The 22,374-nt window shown below is 42.5% G+C and overlaps 1 protein-coding gene across 2 annotated transcripts in view; it reads right to left on the bottom strand.

Moving 5' to 3' along the window:
• The window catches only part of CACNG8 (calcium voltage-gated channel auxiliary subunit gamma 8), a 182,481-nt gene that overhangs the window by 136,678 nt on the left and 23,429 nt on the right, over positions 1 to 22,374 (bottom strand). The gene's annotated exons all lie outside the window — the stretch shown is intronic.

The following is a 22,374-nucleotide window of genomic DNA, read 5'->3' as shown; positions in this document are numbered from 1 at the left end:
AGCAGGCCTGCAAGGTCCAAAACACTGCAGGACCTTGCGTGACATAACATTTACGTGATGTGTCACGTGACAGGCAAAGAAGAGCTAAGGAGCGCTGTGGGGGCCAGAAACGGCTTCCTTTCCAACGTGTTCCGGAATTCTCGGATTCCTTCTTCAGGGATGGCCTCAGGGAGTGGAAATGGCCCTTATATATCCTGCAGGAACATATCGTTCTGTCACACATTAAAAGCAAACAGTACAATCTCGCTATTTAGACCATTTGGAATCAGGGTATCAAATTCAAATATCCATTTACTCTCTACCCTGGACATTTGGTGAATAAAATTTCCCTTCCTCCAACTTCTTTTAACCACTTGAATACCGGTAACTTTAGTGTTCTTTATAGAACCCCCATGGTGTAAAAGATAATGGTTAGAGAGGGGATGGCAAGTAAATTTCTTGCAGATATTACGTAAGTGTTCACCAATCCGGACATTCAACGGACGTATTGTTCGACCTATATACAATTTGCCACAGGGACATGTAATACCATATATTACTCCCTTCGTATCACACGTGATGAAATCATGGATTGGAATTTCTGTGGATTTATTAATAATTGAAAATTGTTTTTTACTACCCAGTTTCCTACAGGGTGCACATTTTTTACAGGGAAAAAAACCTTTTAACTGCTGTTGTGAGTAAGGTTTATACCCTACCATAGGTCTTGAGAAAGAGGGGGCTAATAAATTGCCCAAGTTGTTGGCCCTCCAAAAAACAAACCTTGGGTGCACTGGCAAAACCGCACCAATGACCTTATCATTCCTCAAAATTCTCCAGTATTTTTTCAGAATTTTTTTAAGGATTTAACTATTAGAATTATACTGAGTCACAATGGGAATCGACTCCATAATGGAACTTTCCTTATTCTTTATTTTGTGTCTGAGAAATTGTTCCCGTGGTGTATTCCCAATACATTCCCTAGTTTCTCTCATGGATCGGGTATCATACCCTTTTTGGCAGAATTTTTTAATTAGGGTGTCGGCCTCAGTAATGTAATCTTGTGTCCTAGAACAGTTTCTATGAGCCCGTATAAATTGGCTCTTTGGAATATTAAGAAGTCAGCTAGGAAGATGGCAACTATCTAGGGAAATGTAATTGTTCGAATCGGTGGGTTTATGGAATAATTGTGTCTGAATGGTGTCATCCTCAATAAAAATTCTCAAATCCAAGAAATTGATTTCTATGGGGCTGGTAGTCGCAGTAAATTTTAAAAAGTAACAATTTTTATTTAATTCATTAATAAAATCAATTAAGCAATGCCATAGTACCAGGTTCGCGCGCAGGTTGCCGTCATTTGGTATAAAGTCCCTCCCAAATTTCTTTTTTTTCCGTTCTATGATTTCTTTTTCTTTTGTATGTATCCTTTTCCGTATACTTATGGAAAGATGTAATATTTCGGGATGTGATTCATATGGTTTAATGACTTCAAATAAGTTGGAGCACTGTGGGGGCCAGAAACGGCTTCCTTTCCTACGTGTTTCGGAATTCTCGGATTCCTTCTTCAGGGATGGCCTCAGGGAGTGGAAATGGCCCTTATATAGCCTGCAGGAACATATCATTCTGTCACTCATTAAAAGCAAACTGTTCAATCTCGCTATTTAGACCATTTGGAATCAGGGTATCAAATTCAAATATCCATTTACTCTCTACCCTGGACATTTGGTGAATAAGATTTCCCTTACTCCAACTTCTTTTAACCACTTGAATACCAGTAACTTTAGTGATCTTTATAGAACCCCCATGGTGTAAAAGATAATGGTTAGAGAGGGGATGGCCAGTAAATTTCTTGCAGATACTACGTAAATGTTCACCTCTTAAAAAAAGAGGAATTCGATTTTATTAACACTACTCATCCCAGAACACCATATTTTTATTACCTTCCAAAGGTTCATAAGAGTTTAACTAATCCTCCTGGCAGACCAATAATATCAGCCATTGGTGACCTAACAGCCAACCTTTCCAAGTTTGTGGAATGCCATTTACAGAAGTTAGTCCCTACACACCCGGCTTATTTGAAAGACAGTACTCGAGTTCTACAGGTTTTAGAAACCATAGAATGGAAAGAACATTTCATTTTAGGGACTCTTGATATAACTTTTCTCTATACTGTATTTGAGCATGAAAAGGGGTGTAAATCTGCGGAATTTTTTATGACGAAGGCTAATATTTTGTCTAGTGACCAAATCACTTTTATCATCGAATGTATTGATTTTATACTCACAACTATTTCCGTTATGGAGCGAACTACTACTCCCAGCAGTGGGGGACTGCAATGGATACCATGTTTGCGCCCAGCTACGCAAACTTGTATGTTGGCATATGGGAGCATGAAACCATTTTCCCTGATGGCAACCTGCGCGCGAACCTGGTACTATGGCATTGCTTCATAGACGATTGTTATGATGAGTCACCGAAGGAGGAAAAAACAAAATACCAGCTAAGTCCAGAAAAACCAGAGAGGTTGGCAGCTATCGGATTGCAGACCCCTGAACCTATCCACAACAACTAGCAGTAGCCGTGGGGGGGTTCCTACGGTGTCCTAGACCCCTCGATCACAGCCGGAGAACTACATAGCCTAAAGACAGAAAGGGGAAAAACTAAACTGCCCCAGAGCAGACCCCAAAGCAATAGGCAGCCCCCAACATATAATGACAGTGAAGCAAGATGAAAACACTAACACAGATAGAAAGATAGGTTGAGCAAATGATGGGGCCCAAGCTAACTACATAGGACAGGATAGGAAAGCTGCTGTCTGCCATCCGAAAAAACCCTATCAAAATGAGCCAACCGACTGATAGGAAAAACAGGCCCTGAAGTCGCTAGGCTTCAAAAGACTATATCAGCACTCAGGTATATTCTGAAGACAGAGCAAAAGATCAACAGATCAGAGACAAAAATGGAATTCAGCTCACCTCCGGCCGGGGATGGCAGAACTCCCAAAAAACAAGGCAAAACAAAAACAGAACTGAAGAGTACAAAGCAGAGCAGAAAAACTTAGTTTTGAGAAGCAGGAATCAGACTGGTCTCCAAGAATCCAGCAGGAAAATCACCAGCCAGGAAGAAGGGCGTCGGCAGCCTTATATCCAGTCCTCAATTCCAGCCACCCAGTCATCATCTAGCTGCCCAAGTGTTTGGTAATCAGCCTCACTATCTTCCTTCACCAGAGGAGGGAGTTCATCAGACCTCAATGGTGAAGGGAAAAATGAACTCACAACAGTACCTCCCCCTTGAGGAGGGGTCACCGAACCCTCATCCATGCCACCAGGGCGATCCGGGTGAGCCCAATGAAAGGCACACACCAATCTTTGGGCATGAATATCAGAGGCAGAGACCCAGGAATTATCCTCCTGACCATAACCCTTCCACTTAACCAAATACTGGAGTCTCCGTCTAGCCAGACGGGAATCCAGTATTTTCTCTACCTCATATTCCATGTTACCTTCAACCAATATAGGGTCAAGAGGTGCCACCACAGGAACTACTGGTTCAACAAACCTCTTCAACAAGGACTTATGAAACACATTATGAATTTTAAATGTGACAGGAAGAGCCAACCGAAAAGAGACCGGATTAATAATCTCCAAAATCTTGTAAGGTCCAATAAATCTAGACTTAAACTTAGGAGAAGCCACCTTCATAGCGATATTTTTTGATGACAACCAAGCCATATCACCCACCTTAAACTGGGGACCAACGGTCCTATGCCAGTTGGAAAACCGCTGGGCCTTTTCCTGGGAGAGAGACAACTTATCCACTACTTGGTCCCAGATCTGGTGCATTCTCTCCACCACAGTGTCAACACCTGGGCAGGCAGAAGGCTCCACCTGCCCTGAAGAAAATCGAGGGTGGAAACCAAAGTTACAAAAAAAAGGTGACATCAAAGTGACAGAACTAGCTCTATTATTTAAAGCAAATTCGGCCAAGGGCAAAAATGAAACCCAATCATCCTGATCGGCAGAAATAAAACATCTCAAATACGACTCCAAAGTCTGCTTTGTTCTCTCCGTCTGCCCATTGGTCTGAGGGTGAAACGCAGAGGAGAAGGACAACTGAATTCCCAGCTTGGAACAGAAAGTCCTCCAAAATCTAGACACAAACTGAACTCCTCTGTCAGATACAATGTTCTCAGGAATCCCGAGCAAGTGAACCACCTGTTGCAAAAACTAGGGCACCAACTCAGAGGAAGATGGCAACTTAGAGAGTGGTACAAGATGGACCATCTTAGAGAATCTATCACAAATCACCCAAATAACAGTCATTCTCTGAGAGACAGGCATATCAGAGATAAAATCCATTGAAATATGGGTCCATGGCCTCCTGGGCACCGGCAAAGGCATCAACAAGCCACTAGAGCGAGAACAAGGTTTAGACCGGGAGCAAGTCCCACAGGACTGCACAAAATTCCTGACATCATGAGACAAGGCGGGCCACCAAAAAGACCGACTCACCAGATCTCTAGTACCAAAAATACCTGGATGACCAGCCAATGCAGAGCAATGAACTTCAGACATCACTCTCTTCCTCCACTGGTCAGGAACATACAACTTTCCACTGGGACAACGCTCAGGTTTGTCCTCCTGAAACTCTTCCAGAGTACGTCTCAAATCGGGCGAGATGGCAGAAAGAAATACCCCCTCGCCTAAGATGGTAGCAGGCTTAGTCACAACAGGAGAATCAGCAAGGAAACTCCTAGAGAGGGTGTCTGCCTTGACATTCTTAGTGCCCGGAAGAAAAGAGACCACAAAATCAAAACGTGTGAAAAACAAGGCCCACCTAGCCTGTCTAGGATTCAAGCGCTTGGCCGATTCCAGGTAAATCAAATTCTTGTGGTCAGTAAGGACCACGACTTGGTGTTTGGCTCCCTCCAACCAATGTCTCCACTCCTCAAATGCCCATTTCATGGCCAACAGTTCCCGATTCCCCACATCTTAGTTACATTCGGATGGGGAGAACTTTCGGGAAAAGAAAGCACAAGGATTCATTTTAGATGTCACAGGATCTTTATGGGACAACACCGCTCCTGCACCAATCTCAGAAGCGTCCACCTCCACCTGAAACGGGAGTGAGACATCAGGTTGCCGCAAAACCGGAGCAGAAGTGAATCTTCGCTTCAGCTCCTGAAAGGAAGAAACAGCCTCTGGAGACCAATTCAGCACATCAGCACCCTTCCTAGTCAAATCCGTCAATGGCTTGGCAATACCAGAAAAATTAGCTATAAATTTCCGATAAAAATTAGCCAAACCCAAAAACTTCTGGAGGGCCTTCAAAGAAGTGGGCTGAACCCAATCATAAATGGCCTGTACCTTGGCCGGGTCCATTTCAATAGTTGACGGAGACAAAATAAATCCCAAAAATGAAATCCTCTGTACCCCAAGAAGGCATTTAGATCCCTTGACATACAGGGAATTCTCCCTCAAAATCCGGAACACAGTCCGAACATGTTCCACATGAGAGTCCCAATTCTTGGAGAAGATCAAAATATCATCCAGATAATCAAAAATTTATCCACAAAGTCTCGGAATATATCGTTCATGAAGCACTGGAAGACAGAAGGGGCATTAATGAGCCCAAAAGGTATCACCAGGTACTCAAAATGTCCCTCCGGAGTATTAAACGCCGTCTTCCATTCATCCCCATGCTTAATGCGAATAAGATTATACGCCCCCCTGAGGTCAAGCTTGGTAAACCTGCAAGCACCTTTAACTCTGGAGAATAGATCAGAAATCAGGGGTAACGGATACTGATATTTAATAGTAATTTTGTTGAGGGCACGATAGTCAATACAAGGCCTTAATGAACCATCCTTTTTAGCCACGGAAAAAAACCCAGCACCTAAGGGTGAAGAGGATGGTCTAATATGACCCCTCTCCAATGCCTCCTTGATATAGGATCGCATAGCCTCGTGCTCGGGTACAGATAAATTGAAAAGCCGACCCTTGGGGAATTTACACCCCGGGTTCAGCTCAATCGCACAGTCATAACTCCTATGAGGAGGCAAAGACGCAGACTCATTCTCACTAAATACATCATAAAAGTCAACCAAATAGTCAGGAACATTATGCGACTTGGGAGAGGTGGAGAAAACAGGAGCATCACTAAGGGCACACCGACAACCCCAACTCACCACAGACAAAGATTTCCAATACAGAACTGGATTATGGATTTGCAACCAGGGAAACCCCAGAACAATGGTATCATGCAAATTAGGCAACACCAAAAATATGCAATTTTCTTGATGGTCTGGGGCGACCCGCATAACCACCTGGGTCCAAAACTGAGGTTTATTCTTCTCCAAAGGAGTAGCATCAATACCCCTCAAAGGGATAGGCGTCCGCAGAGATGTCATAGGAAATCCACAACATTTAGCAAAATCCAAGTCCATCAGGTTCAGAGCTGCTCCTGAATCCACAAATGCCTTGGCGGAAAATGTGGACAGGGAGCAGATCAGAGTAATTGCCAGAAGAAACTTAGGTTGAACACCACCCACAGAAAACGTGTGTGCACAACGTTTCTCTCATTTAGGGCAGACAGAAATAATATGCGAGGCATCTCCACAAAAAAAAACACAGCTTATTACGCCTTCTGAACTCCTGACGTTGCGCCCTAGACAAAACTCTATCACATTGCATAGGTTCAGACATTTGTTCAACAGGTGGCAACATCTCTCGTGTAGTTTTGCGTTCACGTAAACGCCGATCCACCTGAATGGCTAATGACATAGAATCGTCAAGACCAGAGGGAACAGGAAATCCCACCATAGTATCTTTTACAGTTTCTGACAAACCCTTCCGAAAGAGGGCTGCCAAGGCACCATCATTCCAGGTAGTAAGGACCGTCCACTTTCGGAATTTTTGACAGTACAACTATGCTGAATCCCGACCCTGGCTTAATGCCAACAGGGTCTTTTCAGCCTGATCAATAGCATTAGGTTCATCATACAACAACCCCAAGGCTTGAAAAAATGTGTTCACATTATTCAGAATAGGATCATCAGGTTTCAAAGAAAGCGCCCAATCCTGGGGATAGCCGCGCAGCAAAGAGATGACAATTTTTAACCTGCTGCGCGGAGTTCCCCGACGAGTTAGGCTTCAAGGCAAAAAATAGTTTACAATTATTCTTGAAATTCAAGAATTTAGACCGATCCCCAAAAAACAAATCAGGAGTGGGAATCTTTGGTTCAGCAGCATGTGAATGAGCAAGATAGGCGGAAATTCCCCGCACTTCAGCAGCGAGCTGCTCCACACGATCAGACAATTGCTTCATCTCCATTGATAGAAAAATTCCCCCTACGGCCTCAGAGATATAGAGGAAAAAATATGCACACAAAAAAAAAAATTCTGACACTTTCCCTTTTTTTTTTTTTACAATTCTCTCCTGCTATTGAGTACCCTAGGATCTGCGGTATGGCTGGTGATTCTGTTATGATGAGTCACCAAAGGAGGAAAAACAAAATACCAGCTAAGTCCAGAAAAACCAGAGAGGTTGGCAGCTATCGGATTGCAGACCCCTGAACCTATCCACAACAACTAGCCGTAGCCGTGGGGGGTTCCTACGGTGCCCTAGGCCCCTCGATCACAGCCGGAGAACTACATAGCCTAAAGACAGAAAGGGGAAAAACTAAACTGCCCCAGAGCAGACCCCAAAGCAATAGGCAGCCCCCAACATATAATGACGGTGAAGCAAGATGAAAACACTAACACAGATAGAAAGATAGGTTGAGCAAATGATGGGGCCCAAGCTAACTACATAGGACAGGATAGGAAAGCTGCTGTCTGCCATCCGAAAAAACCCTATCAAAATGAGCCAACCGACTAATAGGAAAAACAGGCCCTGAAGTCACTAGGCTTCAAAAGACTATATCAGCATTCAGGTATATTCTGATGATAGATCAACAGATCAGAGACAAAAATGGAATTCAGCTCACCCCCGGCCAGGGATGGCAGAACTCCCAAAAAACAAGGCAAAACAAAAACAGAACTGAAGAGTACAAAGCAGAGCAGAAAAACTTAGCTTTGAGAAGCAGGAATCAGACTGGTCTCCAAGAATCCAGCAGGAAAATCACCAGCCAGGAAGAAGGGCGTCGGCAGCCTTATATCCAGTCCTCAGTTCCAGCCACCCAGTCATCATCTAGCTGCCCAGGTGTTTGGTAATCAGCCTCACTACCTTCCTTCACCAGAGGAGGGAGTTCATCAGACCTCAATGGTGAAGGGAAAAATGAACTCACAACAGACGATGTTGTTTTCATCTGGTCTGGTGGGCCTACTCTCTTAATTGATTTTATTAATGAATTAATAATTGTTATTTTTTAAAATTTACTGCGACTACCAGCCCCATAGAAATCAATTTCTTTGATTTGAGAATTTTTATTGAGGATGACACCATTCAGACACAATTATTCCATAAACCCACCGATTCGAACAATTACATTTCCCTAGATAGTTGCCATCTTCCTAGCTGGCTCCTTAATATTCCAAAGAGCCAATTTATACGGGCTCATAGAAACTGTTCTAGGACGCAAGATTACATTACTGAGGCCAACACCCTAATTAAAAAATTCTGCCAAAAAGGGTATGATACCCGATCCCTGAGAGAAACTAGGGAATGTATTGGAAATACACAACGGGAACAATTTCTCAGACACAAAATAAAGAATAAGGAAAGTTCCATTATGGAGGAGATTCCCATTGTGACTCAGTATAATTCTAATAGTCAAATCCTTTAAAAAAAATTGTGAAAAAACACTGGAGAATTTTGAGAAATGATAAGGTCATTGGTGCGGTTTTGCCAGTGCACCCAAGGTTTGTTTTTAGGAGGGCAAACAACTTGGGTAATTTAGTAGCCCCCTCTATTTCAAGACCTATGGCAGGGTATAAACCTTACTCACAACAGCAGTTAAAAGGTTTTTTTCCCTGTAAAAAATGTGCACCCTGTAGGAAACTGGGTAGCAAAAAACAATTTTCAATTATGAATAAATCCACAGAAATTCCAATCCATGATTTCATCACGTGTGATACGAAGGGAGTAATATATGGTATTACATGTCCCTGTGGCAAATTGTATATAGGTCGAACAATACGTCCGTTGAATGTCCGGACTGGTGAACACTTACGTAATATCTGCAAGAAATTTACTTGCCATCCCCTCTCTAACCATTATCTTTTACACCATGGGGGTTCTATAAAGAACACTAAAGTTACCGGTATTCAAGTGGTTAAAAGAAGTTGGAGGAAGGGAAATTTTATTCACCAAATGTCCAGGGTAGAGAGTAAATGGATATTTGAATTTGATACCCTGATTCCAAATGGTCTAAATAGCGAGATTGTACTGTTTGCTTTTAATGTGTGACAGAATGATATGTTCCTGCAGGCTATATAAGGGCCATTTCCACTCCCTGAGGCCATCCCTGAAGAAGGAATCCGAGAATTCCGAAACACGTAGGAAAGGAAGCCGTTTCTGGCCCTCACAGCGCTCCTTAGCGCTTCTTTGCCTGTCGCGTGACACGTCACGCGACTGTGACGTCACGCAAGGTCCTGCAGTGTTTTTGGACCTTGCATGCCTGCTCCTGAATGTGGCATCTGTAACTCATACAGTCTGACGCCACTCATCTCTAGTTGCACGCTAGTCACCGGCCGGGACAGCGATATGCATTGAGATTGAACTTTTTTTCATTTGAGACAACAGCCACCGTTAGAACATCTTTGGAAAGGACCCTTCATTCATCTCGCTTCTAAGGATCCCTCTCCAGGACTACCTTTTTTTTCTTTTTTTATACTATCCAAGCACTATTCAAGTTAATTCAATCCCCCTTTTTTTTGTTTATTTCTGGACTTGTTGACATCATTGTATTCTTTTATTGAACCTGGGTACATTTGTTTAGCGCAAGTAAATCATACATATATTTTTATTTTATATTCTTTTGGACAAATTGAGTGGTCTTTGTCCTTTCACTTGCAGCTTTGTACTATATTGGTTTGCGGTTAGCGCCGTTGGCTACACACATTTATTGAGTACAATTATATGATTTGGCAAAAAAAGAGGAATTGCACAGCATTGCTGTATATTTCAATCAAACAACAATTACTGCCACCAATACTTTTTATACTATCAAGTGGGTTGTTAGAGCCCTTCTCAGAGAGGTGTTTTCCAAATGATTTGGATAGGAAAGCATAAGCCCATGTGCACATGATGTCTGTGTTCACTGCCGGGAGGATAAACCCAAAAGGTATGTACCCAACAGTGGTTGGCTGGGCCTCCTTCCAACATAGAGAGCCATTGGAAAAAAAAATGACAACAAATTGTTTATTTCTTAGATGAGTCCTATAGCCTGTAGTGCTTCCATGTGCAGTTTAACCCCTTCACAACATATGACGTACAGTTACATCATATATTGTGCCTCTGCCTTTTAGGCAGGTTCGCACCCAGAGCCTACATCTTTCCTATCAGGTGATGGTTGATTTAATATAGTTGGTATTCATAGGAGATCGCCATTTTAGGTATGTATAGCAGTGTTGATGCACAAGAACAAGCAATCAGATGATCACAGCTTCAAGTCCCTTAAGAGGACTATTACAGTTGTGCTCAAAATTTTTGCTTTCTTGGCCTTTTTTCAGAGAATATGAATGATAATACCAAAACTTTTTCTCCACTCATAATTAGTGGTTGGGTAAAGGCATTTATTGTCAAACTACTATGTTTTCTCTTTTTAAATCATAATGAAAACCCAAAACGTCCAACTTACCCTGATCAAAAGTTCACATACCCTAGTGATTTTAGCCTGACAACATGCACAGAAGTTGACACAAATGGGTTTGAATGGCTACTAAAGGTAACATCCTCACCTGTGACCTGTTTGCTTGTAATCATTGTGTGTGCATAAAAGCTGAGTGAGTTTCTGGGATCCAGACAGACTCTTGCATCTTTCATCCAGCAACAGACGTTTCTGGATTGTAAGTCATGGGGAAAGCAAAAGAATTGTCAACGTATCTACTGGAAAAGGTAGTTGAACTGTATAAAACAAGAAAGGGATACAAAAAGATATCCAAGGAAATGATAATGCCAGTCAGTAGTGTTCAAACTGTGATTAACAGATGGAAAATCAGGGACTCTGTAAAAACAAAACCATGGTCAGGTAGACCAACAAAAATGTAGTCCACAATTGCCAGGAAAATTGTTTGGGATGCAAAGAAAAACCCACAAATAAAATCAGCTGAAATGCAGGACTCTCTGAAAACTAGCGGTGTGGCTGTTTCAAGATGCACATTAAGGAGGTACTTGAAGAAAAATGGGTTGCATGGTCGAGTCGTCAGAAGAAAGTCATTACTGTGCAAATGGCACAAAGTATGTAGTCTACAATAAGAAAAAAAGCACAGAGACAAGCCTCAAAACTTCTGGAACAAGGTAATTTCGAGTGATAAGACAAAAATTTATTTTTTTTGCCACAATCATAAACGTTACATTTGGAGAGAGGTCAACAAGGCCTATGATGAAAGGAACACCATTCCTAGTGTAAAGCATGGAGATGGATTGCTGATGTTTTGGGGATGTGTGAGCTACAAAGGCACAGGAATTTTGGTCAAAGTTGAAGGAAAGATGAATGCATCACGCTATCAGCAAATACTGGAGGCAAATTTGCACTCATCAGCCTGGAAGTTTCATATGTGATGTAGTTGGAAGTTTCAACATGACAACGATCCAAAACACAAGGCCAAGTCGACCTGTCATTGGCTACAGCAGAGCAAAGTGAAGGTTGTGGAGTGGCCATCTCAGTCTCCTGACCTCAATATCATTGAGTCACTCTGGGGAGATCTTAAGTGCGCAGTTAATGCTAGACAGCGCTGGAATTTACAGGAACTGGAGACATTTTGCAAGAAGAATGGGCAGCTTTACCATCTTAGAAAATAAAGAACCTCATCCACAACTACCACAAAAGACTTCAAGCTGTCACTGATGTTAGAGGGGGCAATATATGGTATTAAGAAATGTGGTATGTAAACTTTTGATCAGGGTCATTTGGATGTTTTGGGTTGTCATTATGAATTAAAAAGAGAAAACACAGTAGTTTGACAATAAATGGCTTCACCCAACCACTGACCATGAGTGGAGAAAAAGCTTTGGTGTTATCATTCATATTCAGTGAAAAAAGGCCAAGAAAGCATAAATTCTGACGGGGTATGTAAACTTTTGAGTAGAACTGTAAATAAAGTAAAAAGTAAAAAAAAAAAAAATCAACTCACTCCCGTTTGTTACATTAAAATTAAAACAGTAAAAGAAATTAAAAATACACATATTTGCTATCGCTACATTCGTAAAAGTCAGATCTATCAAAATATAAAATAAATTAATTAAATCGGTAAATGGCGTATAAAATGGAAAAAAAAAGCAAAAAACGCCAGAATGACTTATTATGGCCCCTGCAACATTTTAATAAAATGCAACAATAGGCGATCAAAACATTGTGTCTACCCCAAAATGATAACATTAAAAATGCCCACTCAGGGAGAAAAAAAATAAGCCCTCATTCAGCCCCAGATCGTGATAATTGAAAGCGTTAGGCGTTTCAGAAAAATAAGCAAACATTTTTTTTTCTTTACAAATTTTCAATTTTTTTCAGCACTTAAGCAGAATAAATAACTGCGTGTTTGTTTTCTGCATAATTGTACTGACCTGGAGAATCATATGTGCAGATCAGTTTTACTGTATCATGAACATAGTCAATAAAAATAAACAAACATTATGAAATTGCACTTATTTTTGCAATTTCAATGCACTTGAATTTTATTCCTGCTTTCCAGTGCATCATATTCTAAAATCAATGGAGTAACTTGAAAATATAATTCGTCCCTCAAAAACCAAGCCCTAAAATGGCCATGTTGACGGCAAAAGAAAAAATGTATGGCTCCTGGAAGAAGTGGAGGAAAAAAAAAATGAAAAATTGCTCATCGGTTAAAAAACTGTTTTGGGCACATAGTGACCATACAGAGGCCAAAAGAATAACACTTTTGGTGTCATTCTGCCAAATGACATTCTGTAGTAACATTGACTATATACATCTGGAAAAATGCTGATGTCAAATTTTGTATAAGTCCAAAAACTAAATTTTTATTGTTTGGGATCCACATCTTTTGCTGAAAGTGGAGAGCAGCTAATATATTACTATTATTATTATTTATTTATATAGCACCATTGATTCCATGGTGCTGTACATAAGAAGTGGTTACATAAAATTTACAGATATCACTTACAGTAAACAAACTTACAATGACAGACTGATACAGAGGGAAGAGGACCCTGCCCTTGCGGGCTTACATGCTACAGGATGGTGGGGAAGTAGACAGTAGGTTGGGGGGTTGCAGCAGTTCCGGTATTGGTTGAGGTGATATCTCCAGTAGTGATGAGGAGTAGCGGGATCATTGCAGGCTGCAGGCTTTCTTGAAGAGGTGGGTTTTCAGGTTCTGTCTGAAGGATCCGAATGTGGTTGATAGTCGGACATATTGGGGCAAAGAATTCCAGAGGATGGGGGCTATTCAGGAGAAGTCTTGTAGGTGGTTGAGTGAGGAGCGAATAAGTGTGGAGGAGAGAAGGAGGTCTTGGGTTGACCAAAGATTACGTGAGGGAAGGTATCGGGAGAGACATATGGAGGAGACAGGTTAAAGATGGCCTTGTAGGTCAGCATTAGTAATTTGAACTGGATCCGCTGAGTTAGGCCCCTTTCGCACTGGTTGCCCAAGCATATGTGTGCAATACCCTGATGTGACGTGTAATGCTTCACATTATTTGTTGTGGTGCTGCAGTGGCAAAAATATCCATTTGGTGACAGATTCCTCTGCAGATTACATTTGACTACTGGAGATCCAAATTTCATTATTTTTAGATCCACTCATATCAAGCAAATACTTTTCTGGATAAGGTGCCAAAAATCCTAAAAGCACACTCCAAAATTTTGCTGAATATTTTCCCAGAGGAGTGGAACCTATTATAGAAGAGGCAAAAAACATATCGAGCTTCCACCATCCAATAAAATACAACATGGCTATATTGACTGTTCCACAAAGATATGATCAAGACACAAGATTAAAAAACGGCGATGCGTTGGTTTCAGATAAACACTGATCTGTTGTGAATTCTCTTTCTGGCCTCCCTCTGGTTATTATTGAAGGTAGTGGAGCTGGTCAGATTGACAGAGGGGCTGCGAGTTCTCTTTCTGGGCTCCCTCTGGTGGTTACTGGAGTAATGGAGCTGATCTGATTGACAGAGGCTGGCCACCTGATAATGAGGATGACGATTGGAGATCTGTGGTTTCAGATTGGGATTTAAAACAGCTGACTCCCTTTATCCCTGCTGGTGATTATCATTCTATTCCTTCTGAGGTCTGATGTCTCCTGCTCTGTCCCTGCATGATTCAGCTAAGTGTTTCATTTTCTATTCTGTTTGCATTTGATCTGGTTTTGTCTATCTTTGCTTTGTGCGGGTCAGCCAGCTCCGGCTTGGGCTGTGCTGAATCACCGCCCATATGTTACTGCTTGTGCCAGTTTGTTTTGTCTCCTGTTATATTGGTCTCTTTTTGCTTTGCTTTCAGAATATACCAGAGTGCTGATATAGTGGGGGCGAAGTCGTGCGACTTCAGTGTTTTTTGTGCATCAGACATGTTGGACTTTTTGCAGGGTTTTTTGCGTGATTGCAGACAGTGTCTTTCCTTTCCTGTCCTGTCTAGTCAGTGTTGGCCCCATCATTCGCTCAGTCTATTTTCCTGCCTGCTTATGTGTTTTCATCTTGTCTCACCGACAATATATGTTTGGGGGCTATCTATTCCTTTGGGGTCTGCTCCGGGGCAGTTTAGATTTCCCCTTTCTTGTTTTCGGCTTAGTTAGCTCTCCGGCTCTTTAGGCTTAGTTAGCTCTCCGGCTGTGCCGAGGCGTCTAGGATCATCGTTGGTACACTCCATGGCTACTACTAGTTGTGTGGATAGGATCAGGGGTCTGCAATCCACTTAGTTACCAACCTCTCTGGTTTTCTGTGGCTTAGCCTGGGCCTGCTTTCCTCCTCAGTGACCCATTCTTAACACTGATCCTTCTTCATAGCATGCTATGAATGTAGGACAATAGTTGTGAAAAATGAGGATGAATGAACTCATGGAGATCAACACCCAACACTGCGGAGACACCATCACATGTTTCTCAACGCAGTCATACTAGAGCAATGCCCCCATCCCTTATGGGAAATATGTAAAAATATGCAAAACACAAGCCACGGAGACACCATTACATGTTTCTCAATGCAAGCAATGACTAGCCAGGTCTTTCCCTGGGAAGGACCAACATATTTCCCATAAGGGATGGGGGCATTGCTCTAGAATCACTGCGTTGAGAAACATGTGATGGTGTCTCCACAGTGTTGGATGTTGATCTCTGAGTTCATTCATCCTCATTTTTCACAGTCTTTTACTAGGCATTGCTCCTACTGGCCAGTTTCCTACTCCACACTGATGATGGGCAATACCCCGAAACAGCTGTCTGTGGATGGATACCATGTTTTGGCATAGGTGGCTTCCTTCATTGGAGACTGCCCTTCCCGTGGTTGTTCATTCCCGGAGAAAGACCTGGCTAGTCATTGCTTGCGTTGAGAAACATGTGTTGGTGTCTCCGTGGCTTGTGTTTTGCATATTTTTGTAGGACAATAGTTGATCCGAAACGTGTTGTAGTTGTTTGCATCTTTGTGGAATATTCAATATAGCCATGTTGTATTTTATCAGATCGTGGAAGCTGGATATGCTTTTTTGCTTCACTTCCTCATTGCACACTCCATGTATCCGATGGTGAGTTAGTTGGACTTTTTTCTTTTTTATAGGTGCAAAAGGGGAAGCAAAGCCATATTGATACCTAGGGATTTAGAACGCAATGTCATAAAGGATTATGGCTTCTGTAGATGATTTGTAGATGCACTGAGATATATTGTGTGTCATTTTTAACCTTCCTTGAGTTTGATATATTGATCGATTATTCGCGAGCATACAGCAGGATAAATAAAACCCTCTTAAGGTGTCTTACTAATTTTATAAGCTTATGTCTAACAACGGCTGGATAAGTAATTCCTTGTTCAAATATTTACATTCACTTAAACGATAGATAGCATTCTTATTGATTTGCGTTTACTGCCAGATCAGAGACCGGTAAGACTGTGCCACAAGCTCAAGAAAAGTGGCTGACTAGATGTGCATGAACACAAAAGATCTATGAGACCCCAGGGGTTTCCGATTAATGTGGCTGCAATAAATAATGAAAAAAAAACTTGCTAATGTTACTTTATATAGTTAGGAAAACATTTTCACAAATTTGTCATTCTAAAATGTCATTTATCCCGAAAAACATCATATACAACAAAACTGATCTATTTTCTGCTTGTAAATCCCCATCATATCCCATAGCAATGTACAAGTAATAATGGTGTATTACTTGTACATTGTGTGGCTCTTATACAAACACTTCAGACAATTTATATTATGCCAGATTACCTATCAGTATGTTAGAGCAGACATTATGTGAATTCCTAAATTTCAAAACAAAATCAACGTTCAAAAAGAAAGTACACTTCTAATACAAATAATAATGTTCTAAAAATAAGGAAATAAGGAGAACTGAAGTTATGGTGATTTAGTTTACCATAATTATATAGTAAGCAAACTTTCATTAAAAAAAAAAACAACAACGAAAAAACAATTTTCCAGCATTTAAAGCTACGAAAACTTTACATACCACTTTATTAGGTAATGTCTCTACATTCCTGTAAAGAACTGCATGTACATGGCTCCAAATTACCTCCTTATGCCCAGTTTATTTGCCTACCTTTAGCTGCATTTACATCAGAAAGTACTCATTTGGAGTACTGATGATGGTAGTGAACGGGTCAGCTCAGGAGGACTTGTATCCTAGGTGTTCTCCATGACAGAACAATGTCCTGCAGCAAGATTATCCACAGGGTTATGGAGCTCAGCCAGCTTTGCTGCGCTGCTGGCTTGACCCAAAGCACTATCTCCTTACACTCCAGAATAATAACTAATGTCTGTAATGTGTGCCAGTAATCAGACCCTCGCTGCCCCCTGTGTACTGTATTTACTTCCACAAGCACCATGAATATTTCTTTGGGGGAGATTAGGAAGTAATGACAGCAGGGTACTTGTGGATGTAAGCTCAGTGCTTCAAACACAACATGCAAAGGAGGAGACAGATGATGACTATTAGGGTGTGTGCACACGCTGCGGATTCTGCTGCGGATCCGCAGTGGATTTGGTCCTGCAGGGGTGTACAGTACCATTATAACCTATGGAAATAGAAATCCACGGTGCACACTGTGCGGAATTTTCCGCGCGGATTTGCTGCGGTTTCAAAACCGCAACATGCCAATTCTTTGTGTGGATTCCGCTGCGGTTTGGCACCTACTCCATGGCAGGTGTCAAACTGCAGGGGAAACCCGCAGGCTAAACTGCAGAAAATCTGCAGATAAACCACAGGTCTTTTGACCTGCGGTTTTACCTGCGGACTTACACAAATCCGGGTGGAAAATTCCGCAGGACAATCCGCAGCGAGTGCACACACCCTTACTGCCAGCATCTGTACTCCAAAGGAGTATGTTCCGATATCAATGCAGCTAAAAGGAAGACAAAGAGACCTGGGGAAATCAATTTTTTGTAAAGGAGTGAAGACAGAATCCTTAATAAATAACGTGATTTATAAAATTTCTTAACTTTCCATGCTGGACCAAAATGAATAAAAAAATGAAAGTTTAATAACTTTTTAAACATGTTAGACAATGAGTTAAAAAGCAAATCCACTCCCCAAACCAGCAAAGTAAGAAATAGCTATTGAGGCCCACATATTTTACAAAATAAATAAAATATATGATGTAATCCTTACATCAGTAGAGGATATACAGATATATATATATATATATATATATATATATATACACATATATGCTGCTCAAAAAATAAAAGGGAATGCTTAAACAACAGAATATAACTCCAAGTAAATCAAACTTCTGTGAAATCAAACTGTCCACTTAGGAAGCATCACTGTATAACAATCAAATTCACATGCTGTTATGCAAATGGAATAGACAACAGATGTAAATTATTGCCAATTATCAAGACACCCTCAATAAAGGAGTGGTTCTGCAGATGGGGACCACAGACCACATCTCAGTACCAATGCTTTCTGGCTGATGTTTTGGTCACTTTTGAATGCTGGTTGTGCTTTCACACTCATAGTAGCATTAGACAGACTCTACAACCCACACAAGTGGCTCAGGTAGTGCAGCTCATCCAGGATGGTACATCAATGCGAGCTGTGGCAAGAAGGTTTGCTGTGTCTGTCAGTGTAATGTCCAGAGGCTGGAGGTGCTACCAGGAGACAGGCCAGTATACCAGGAGACGTGGAGGGGGCCATAAGAGGGCAATAACCCAGCAGCAGGACCGCTACCTCAGCCTTTGTGCAAGGAGGAACAGGAGGAGCACTGCCAGAGCCCTGCAAAATGACCTCCAGCTGGCCACAAATGTGCATGTGTCAGCACAAATGGTTAGAAACCGACTCCATTAGGATGGTCTGAGTGCCCGCCGTCCACAGATGGGGGTTGGGCTAACAGCCCAATATCGTGTGACCCTCCAAAGAAATGCCACCTTATACCATTACTGACCCACTGCCAAACCGGTCATGCTGAAGGATGTTGCAGGCAGCAGATCGCTCTCCACGGCATCTCCAGACTTTGTAACATCTGTCACATGTGCTCAGTGTGAACCTGCTTTCATATGTGAAGAGTACAGGGCGCCAGTGGTGAATATGCCAATACTGGTGTTCTGTGACAAATACCAAGCATCCTTGCGGTGTTGGGCTGTGAGCACAACCCCAATCAGTGGACATTGGACCTTCAGACCATGCTCATGGAGTTGGTTTCTAACCATATCTCCACTCCATCAGTCTTGACTACCTTGCCTATCTTTATTACCAACCGGCCACACTTCTCCAGTCCAAAGGACATCCTGATGTCTTCACTGTAGATCCTTGTCAGGTGGATCAGTGAATTGATGTCTCGTTCATTTCTCGCATACAGCTTGATGTCATCCTTGTAGAGTAGGTGACTGATGATGCTTCCACTCTTGAAATTGAATCCAAAGCCAGACTCTGTAATTAACTGACTGAGGGGGTTCAAGCCTATGCAGAACAACAATAGGAACAGTGCATCACCTTGGTATATGCCACATTTGATGGTCACTTGTGCTAGTTGTCTTAAGTAGAGATGAGTGAAAATTTCAATGTACTGTTCGGATTATGATTGCTGAATTTGCAATATTCACTGAAGATAATCGAACGCCATTCAGCTCAATGTAAGGCAAAAACAAACGCATGCACAATACGTTTTAACGGCAACAAATGCTGCCAAAACACATCAAATAAAAGACAGACACCAGTAAAGTGGCCTCAATTTCACGAGAGTAGAAACAGTGTAATAGGATCCAATAGGTCTTCCACTAAACCCAATTCAGCAAATGGACACCCAACCAGAAGTGTTCACATTTTAAAAAATGAGGGTCTGACGCCACCGAAGTGGAATAACTGTCACAAGAACACAAATAGTATAATTGGGACCTGAGACCTCTTCCACAACAGCTAATTCAGCAGATGTAGACCACAATGACTGTTCACATTTCCACAAATTTGTGTTAACAGCAGCAGCAGCAGCCACGGCAGGCACAGAAGCCATTCTAAAGATATCATAAAGTGCAGTTATGTGACATTAATGCTCACAGTAAAAAATGCCAAATCACATAGTCTGTACAGTCTGCAATTGGAGTGCAAAAGTCCTTGGAGATCCATGATTTTTTCATCTTGATGAAATTTAGGTGGTGTACACATTCAGGGGACAGCCGGCTGTGCTTATCCATCAGGACACCTGCTGAAGACACATTCTGAGAGAACGCTGGCTGCCGGGCGTGATAAAACCTCCAAGGCATGTGAGGCGAACTCAGGCCACTCATCCATTTTAGAAGACCAAAATGTGAAAGGATCCAAACACTACCCGATGGTATTTATAATCAGTTATAGATACTCCAGCACCATCATGTCCATTCGTTCACCACGTGTAAGACTTGGACTCTGTTGTGCTGGTGCATGAATTGGTCTTTTTTTATGTGTCAAAGGACTCACAGAAGTTGCTTCTTCCAGTTCCACCACTGATACAGCTAATGTTTTGGCGTTGATGAATTGATGTGCTGGAGGTTGGAAGTGTAAAGCTACGATGCGAACTGTGTGCTTCACTGCTGTCTTGGGGAAAATCTCTCTTAAGGTTGTGTAAAAGCGTGTTTCGATACTCCAGCATTCGCGGGTCCCTTTCTAGGTTGGGAATCATCTGGCAAATTTGGTTTTATAACATGGATCTTTCAGAGTGTCGACCCATAAGTCAGTATTATTCCTAATTATAACGGGGATCATGTTGCAGATAGTGCATCAAGAAGGCACTCATATGTCATTCTCTACCATGAGGTCCGAGTCCATGCTGTGTTGGTGGCTGGGTAACAATGAGGCTCGTTTCCTCCATCCCCTATCGCCAACCATGAACAACAGAGAGGGGAGGATCATCCTCTTCATCTGACAGTTGCTCTCCCATCACCTCTTCCTCCTCCATTTGTTCCTTGGATCTTGCACCTTCTATAACAGTTTGTCTGTTATCACCTGCCCCCCTCGATCACAGTAATCCACCCTCCCTTGGCATCCGCCTGTGTGATGATAGTCTTGAACTTAGAGACAATGTTATCCCTTCCGCATCCTCCTCTGCTTCGTCCTCTTCTCCTGGGACCACGCTCTCCTCCCGCAGGCTATTCAAAGTCTGCTCCAGTATATAGAAGACTGGAATAGTGATGCTGATGATGGCATATGGAGTGCTTGCTGCTGCTGCCACAGTCGCTGCAACATGTGCAGAGTGGAATTCCACCATGTTAGCACATCACACATCAACCTGTTAACTGGCATGGACAAAGACATCTGTATCAATGCAAGTCGGTGACCAGAGGGGTGCAAACGGTGGACATGAGCACACAGCTTATGTGCTTTCTGGAGCAGCTCACCCAGGCTAGAATAGTGGTGGAGAAAACATTGAACCGCCAAGTTGAGGATGTGAGCCATGCAAGGCACGTGTGTAAGCCTGCCTCGCCGCAGGACTGCCACCAGGCTCGCACCTTTATCAGACATGGCCTTCCCAGGATGCAGGTTCAGCAGGGACAACCATCGATCAAACTCAGCCTCGAGAGCTGTCCACAACTCTTCAGCTGTATGACTGTGATCTCCAAGGCATTTCAATTTTAAGACTTCCTGATTGCTGTGAGCCTGTCTGCACAACACGAAAGCTTTTCTCATTAAAGGGAACCTGTCATCTAATTTTTGGCCTATAAGATGTGGCCACAGCCATCAGGGGCTTATCTACAGTGCAGGTGCCGGGAAAAGTCAGAGAGGTCCGGCACCTGCGCACTGCAGTACTTTACTCTGCCCTCAACAGAATGCTGTAGATAAGCCTCTGATGGCGGTGGCTGCAGCTTATAGGCCGAAAATGGGGTGAAAGATTCCCTTTGAGGCAGAGGTTTAGGGCACAGGTGGAGGCCCTAGAGGAGATAGAGGAGGCAGAAGCAGTGGAGGAAGTGTTAAATGGAAAGGTTTGTTCTGCAAGCCTTGGGGATTCCAAGACTTGTGGAGCAGCGCCTGTCCCCACAGCCACTAGAGTCACCCAGTGCTCAGTAAGCAAGATGTAACGCCCTTGGCCATGATTACTCGTCCAAGTGTCTGTGGTGAAATGCAGCCTGGCAGACAGAGATTTTGTCAAGGAACTGCTGATATCTGTGACGTGCTGGTGTAGCACCCTCACAGCTTTGTTAGAAAAGTAATGGCGACTGCGAAATTGGTACTGGGAGACTGCAATGGCCATCAGCTTTCGGAAACTGTCTGTATCTACCAGTCGGAAAGGCAGCATTTCTGTGGCCAACAGATTTGAGATGGTGGAGTTCAACCTCTTAGCCTTGTCATGCGTAGGAGGAAACAATCTTTTAAGTAACCACAACTGTGGAACTATGGGCTGGCTGCAGTGCTGAGAGAGGGCGGAGTACAGTGAACTGGACAAACAGCTGGACTGTGGGAGAGGTGCAGGTGGAAATGTTATGGTAAATAGAGAAATTTGTGGTGTGCTCGTTCTCTGAGATCAGTCAAAAACAGCAGGCTTGTCCGCTTCCATTACATCTGAAGGTGGGCTCAGTCTGCGTGACTGGAGTGGGTAAAGAATCTGAGGTTCTGCAGTCGAAGA

This window comes from Dendrobates tinctorius, unplaced genomic scaffold (assembly GCF_039654945.1).
Source record: "Dendrobates tinctorius isolate UK_male_01 unplaced genomic scaffold, ASM3965494v1 ptg000028l, whole genome shotgun sequence".
Lineage (NCBI taxonomy): Eukaryota > Metazoa > Chordata > Amphibia > Anura > Dendrobatidae > Dendrobates > Dendrobates tinctorius.
The sequence above is the reverse complement of the archived record's forward strand: the minus strand, read 5'-3'. Positions and strand labels throughout refer to the sequence as shown.